This window comes from Hemibagrus wyckioides, linkage group LG28, assembly GCF_019097595.1.
Source record: "Hemibagrus wyckioides isolate EC202008001 linkage group LG28, SWU_Hwy_1.0, whole genome shotgun sequence".
Lineage (NCBI taxonomy): Eukaryota > Metazoa > Chordata > Actinopteri > Siluriformes > Bagridae > Hemibagrus > Hemibagrus wyckioides.
Window position 1 is genome coordinate 6,686,024 of NC_080737.1, and position 6,000 is coordinate 6,692,023.

The 6,000-nt window shown below is 40.2% G+C and overlaps 1 protein-coding gene across 4 annotated transcripts in view; it reads right to left on the minus strand.

Annotated features, from left to right (window-relative positions):
- drd2b (dopamine receptor D2b) overlaps positions 1 to 3,479 on the minus strand; it is a 44,572-nt gene extending 41,093 nt beyond the window's left edge. Inside the window, exons 1-4 of one of the 4 annotated variants that reach the window (XM_058383888.1) lie at positions 3,171 to 3,479; positions 3,011 to 3,109; positions 1,807 to 1,906; positions 1,238 to 1,625 (exon numbers count right to left, since the gene is read on the minus strand). The gene's annotated coding sequence lies outside the window, so the exon portion shown is untranslated. The remainder of the gene's footprint in view (positions 1 to 1,237; positions 1,626 to 1,806; positions 1,907 to 3,010; positions 3,110 to 3,170) is intronic. The other 3 variants (XM_058383889.1, XM_058383890.1, XM_058383887.1) reach the window with 3 other exon arrangements.
- Between the last annotated feature and the right edge of the window lie 2,521 nt (positions 3,480 to 6,000).

Sequence of the window (6,000 nt, forward strand, 5' to 3'; positions counted from 1 at the left end):
ATATGAGAGGGGGGGGGGGGGGGTTGGAGAGAGAGAGAGAGAGAGAGAGAGAGAGACAGGCAGAGTTTGAGAAACAGACAGAGAGACAGGCAGAGAGACACAGACAGATTCACAATGACACACACACACACACAGAGAGAGAGAGAGATACATGATGACACACACTCAGGGAGATAGAGAGACAGGCAGAGGGGCACAGAGAGATCCAGAATGACAAACATGCACACACACACACACACACACACAAAGAGAGAGAGAGAGAGAGAGAGAGAGAGAGGCAGAGTGTGTGTGTGAGAGAGAGAGAGAGAGAGAGAGAGAGAGGCAGAGAGAGAGAGAGAGAGAGAGAGAGGCAGAGAGAGAGAGAGAGAGAGAGAGAGAGAGAGGCAGAGAGAGAGAGAGAGAGAGAGAGAGAGAGAGAGAGAGGCAGAGTGTGTGTGTGAGAGAGAGAGAGAGAGAGAGAGAGAGAGGCAGAGAGAGAGAGAGAGAGAGAGGCAGAGAGAGAGAGAGAGAGAGAGAGAGAGAGAGAGAGAGATAGGCAGAGAGAGTGTGTGTGTGTGAGAGAGAGAGAGAGAGAGAGAGACAGGCAGAGAGTTTGAGAAACAGACAGAGAGAGAGAGAGAAACAGACAGAGAGACAGGCAGAAGGACACACAATGACACAAACACACACACACACACAGAGACAGACAGAGACAGAGAGAGAGAGTGAGAGAGAGAGAGAATAACACACTCGCGGAGAGAGAAATCCCTACAATGAGAGGGACACAAAGAGATCCAGAACACACACACAAAGAGAGAGAGACAGAGAGTGAGAGAGAGAGAGAGAGAGAGAGAGAGAGAGAGAGTGAGAGAGAGAGAGGGAGATACACAATGACACACACTCAGAGAGATAGAGGGACAGGCAGAGAGAGACAAGAGACAGGCAGAGGGACACAGAGAGATCCAGAATGACAAACACACAAACACACACAGAGAGAGAGAGAGAGAGAGAGAGAGAGAGCGAGAGAGAGAGAGGCAGAGAGACAAAGACAGATCCACAAAGACACACACACACACAAACACACACAAAGATAGAGAGAGAGAGAGAGAGAGAGAGAGAGAGAGAGAGAGAGGCAGGAATGTAGGAGCAAATCCATTCTGTCATATAATGAAGAAACCTCCCACACAGTCACACACACACTGAACATACACTCCCTTGCCAACTGATGTACAACACCGGTTGTACGTTATCCACCTACCAAGATGTAACTGACTGTAGACCATCTGTTTGCTATGCGTAATTTGTCAACCATTCCTGTTCATTATTGGAGAGAGACCACCACCGCAGCACAGCACCACCGCAGCACAGCACCTCCCCTGAGCTTATATTATTTGGGCAGCAGCTCATTCTCAGCAGCTGTGACACAGACATTGTGGTGTCATGTTAGTGGGTGTTGAGGTGGCACACGTGTCACGGCCATCAGCTATAGTGTGGGCTTTAAACACCTCAGTGTCACGGCTGGATTGAGACACAGTCCATCAGCCCAAAATATCCAGCCAGTAGCAGAGCTGCAGAGTGTGGACAGAAAGTGACGATGATGATGATGATGATGATGATGACGAAGGGCTAACTACTACACGAACGAGCTGTAACACACACCAACAACAATTAATACTATTATTATCATTACAGCCAGTGCTACTGTTCTCTATAATCTGTTACTGTCGAGCTCATAGATCCTCAATACAGCAATGCAATAAGAGATATGAGAGAGAGAGAGAGAGAGAGAGAGAGAGAACTAATATTGATGTTGTTGATGTTACTTACATGATATTTCTCACATTATTACACCTCTATGTTTATTTTTCACGACTCCTTGAATATCATGCCTGGCAGAATAGTGCAAAATACAGACCTGCCAATAAACCTAGAGAAAGAGGGAGGAAAAGCAATTTTTTTTTTTTGCAAGAACCTGGCAAAAAAAAAAACAGTGTGAAAAGTGTGAAAATGAAAACTTTTACATTGCGTCGACTGCATGAGGGGTTATCGAAGGCAAAGGGGTTAAAATAGGAGCTAAGTCATGAAGTGCACCTGGATTTGGAGACTAAATATCTATGAAGAACATACTACTGACTTTTCATAGATAGATAGATAGATAGATAGATAGATAGATAGATAGATAGATAGATAGATAGATAGATAGATAGATAGATAGATAGATAGATAGATAGATAGACCGCAGATTTGTAACACTTTCACCAAGCCACACAAAACCCCATCATCACCCACAGCAGTTAAAGAGTGCAGGTACCTCTTCATTTCAGACATGACTACCAGATAATCATGCAGCTACCAATTCATCATTGCTTTAGTGTTTACTGTACAGAACCAGCACCAACCAAAGGTAAATAATAAATAATAATACGTTTGACCCAATGAGTTAAAATTAAGCCTATTTTTCTAAATAACCTGACTAATAATGTTGATGCTATAAATAATGGCCATGAATGAAAAATAACTAACCTATAAATTTACATAAAGAAAGAAAGAAAGAAAGAAAGAAAGAAAGAAAGAAAGAAAGAAAGAAAGAAAGAAAGGATAAATAAATAAGTAAATAAATAAATAAAAGCAATAATGAAAAAAAAATAATTATTTAAAAATAAAATATTAAAAAAATAAATCTCTCTCTCTCTCTCTCTCTCTCTCTCTATACACACACACACACACACACATATATATATATATATATATATATATATATATATCAATGCAGGTGATATAAATCTAAACATTAACATAATAAAAATAACATTTAAAGTAATAATAATAATAATTTCTATTTAATAACAAACAATTTCACAAACAAGCATAGTTTAATTTAAAACCATACTGAAGAAACTATTATAAATACGCCCCAGAAGAATACTTAAAAATTACTTAAAAACAATTCAATAAATAAGATTTTAAAAATAAAAAACTTTCATTTTCAAATAAAATAAAAATTGAAAATGCCCTATCTAGGCAAACTCACCTAGCTCGAGCTCAACCACGCTGAGGCACGCGCGCCTCTCTCAGTCTCCCTCACTCTCTCTCTCTCTTTCTCTCCCTCTTTCTTTCTCTCTCTCTCAGCCTGTGTGGTAAATTAACATTATAAATACTGACAAACATTTTCACAAATTAAGATCCTTTACCTTCAAGCCATAGGATTTGACGAATGACCACTTCCTGTCTCGAGCGTCCCGGGTTTAGAGTCCTTGTCGTTTTATATTCGGAGCTTCTTAATGTCCACGGTCCTTAATTCCCACCGTCTCGCGCTGCCCATTCTTATTCTCACAAGCGGTTATAAGTGTTTAATGAAGCACTCACAACGCAAACGTCTGCAAAAGAAGACGCTAAAACATTACCTTGTTTCTGACACGAGCTGTAAAGCGAGGTGAACTCCGCCTCAGCCTCCCCTCAACTTCTGACTGAAACTAGTGGCGCCAAAATAACCCCCGCGCGCCTCGCTGCGCGCGCTCAAATACTGAAGCAGCGCTCGCGCAACAGAAAAGGGGCGGGGCAATGAAATCCTCCTCACATATAGAACATAGAGTTATTACACGAAGTAAAAATCTTAAATTGTGTTCGAATATTCAACTAGATATTTCATTCAGAACGAGAAATTTCTCTTTGATTTGAATTTCTTCTTTGATTCTGTTTGGATTTTGTGCTAGACATGGTTCATTCTGTAGAAAAAAGTCTGAATTGACGTTTAGATGCTAATAGTATTTGTGTTGTTTTCTGACTTTTTATCTAACTTTTTTACCACAGTGAAATTTCGAGGTGATGCAGACGATTAAGACCTTGCGTTGTCTTTAGCCAAAACCAACTGATGCAGCAGTGCTTTAGTCCTTTAGTCTGCCCACCTTACTTACCTCCTTATTTTTTGGATTCCAAAGCTCCATCATCCATGCTAGTACAGAGATCAACATTACCATGCTGGTTTCCTCACAGATCACCAACTAGCCAAACAACTTCTTACAGAACATTACAAAAAAAATTGTACAATCCAACCAACTGTACCAGAATTGCTAAGCAAATCACAAATTATTCAGCAGAAATGTATTTAATGTTTCTCATATGTGTGCAATCATTGCACCATTGCTTATTGCTTATCTAAGTTGGAGAGAAAAACTTTCCTTCTGAATTAGCAATAAACCCCTTTTGATAGGTAGCACCTGTCCAAAACATGACAACCAGGCTAACCACCACTCTGGTAAATGGGTTATTCCTTGTTTGTGGTGCCTTTTGGACCTGAAATATTTCTGGACATTTGGCATTATGATGGAAAAGCTTAGTAATGTTAAATAAGTAATGATTCATTCATTAATTTCCACTATGTATTTTATTCTGGTTAGCATTGACACAAAGATCTTATCCTGGGAACACTGGACATTCAGCAGTAATATCTCCTGAATGTGACACTAGTCCATCACAGGGCACCATACACACAATTACACAACCATTTACACTGTATATTCTATAAACTTAGATTTAAATCAGGCTTTACTTGGAACTATGCTTTACAGGTAATAAGATGGATTTCATAGAGGACAAGTTTTGCTCAAGTGGTTAAGGGTCTGGGTTGTTGACTGGAAGAGCGGTGTTCAAGCACCAGCCCTGCCAAGTTGCCATCGGTGGGTCTTTGGGCAAGGCCCCCAACCCAACCTGCTCCAGGGGTGCTGCTTCATGGCTGACCCTGCGCTTTGACCCCAACCCCCAAGGATAGGATATGGGAAGAAAGAATTCCACTGCGCAGTAATGTATATGTGACAGATAAAGACAATTTAACTTAACACTGTGATACGTTACATGAGCTTTGACATTTGAGCCTGTTGTCTGCCTTGGTCAGCCATAGTTTCTGATTGTAGGTGCAGACCTCTTGGAATAGATAACAGTTGTATATATTGTTGTTAGATGGGTGCATTTAGGGGATAATTAGGCAGCAGCACCACTGAAGCATATTCATATTGATTACTACACCTCTTAACCCTCTGAGTTAAAAACCCGAAGAGAAACAGCATATAGAGATCATTGAGATGCCATGCCTTTATTCCTTAACCCTTTCTTATTATATTAAGCAATTAATATTCAGCCTGTTTTAGGCTAGCAGTTCATTCAAAAATTCAGAGTCATTAATCTATCACGATGTACTGTAGATCATTTAGTATTAAATCCCCCTAATGAGATTTTAAGTGATAATAGATCCAACCATTGTAAAGGAAATTAGACAAAAAATTGTATGAACAACGAGGACTTGATTTGTTATTCAATAAGGCGGCTGGCAATAGACAGCCATCAAAGCCATTACAGCACGGCAAGCAATATCCATATGACAAAAACGCAGGTCTCCAGGGACAAGTATTAATTTCCTTTCTTGTGCAGCCCTAGCAGTAAAATTTTTCGTCCCACTACTGCCGGCACATGAGTGCATCAACTCTTTCGATGGTCAGCTCTTTGCTAAATTGTCCTCTCCTGAGGTACGTTGAACGAGAAGGAAAATAGCTGTAAAGATTAACCTTGTATCCTGTCTAATTAATAGACAAATGAGATCCCAGTCAGCAGCTAAAAATGTTCAAGGTTGTGTGGCTATAAAGCACCAAATTTAAAATGTAGACAGACCTTGTCAAAGTGCTATGCTAATTTTATGGTAATTCATCCCATAAGGAAATGCATTTTGTGGAAGCACATCCTCCAGTGCACACCTGTGTGTCAACAGGTTGGATGACTGATTTTGGAGGAATTCGTAGCATCTTGTGGCTCTACCATGAACACTGGACCATCTGACCAATAAAGGTTCGTTATTACAAACTGGACAATGATGAATATGAAATAAACCCATCCCAAATGATACAGCTGATGTTAGTGTCCTTGCTAGGATAGCAATGTTGTGGTACATCAGGTCAAAACTAATTCTAACAACCTTGAAAGCTGGATGGTGTATACACCTTCGGGGATAGAGACTTTCTAAGAGTGAAGAGA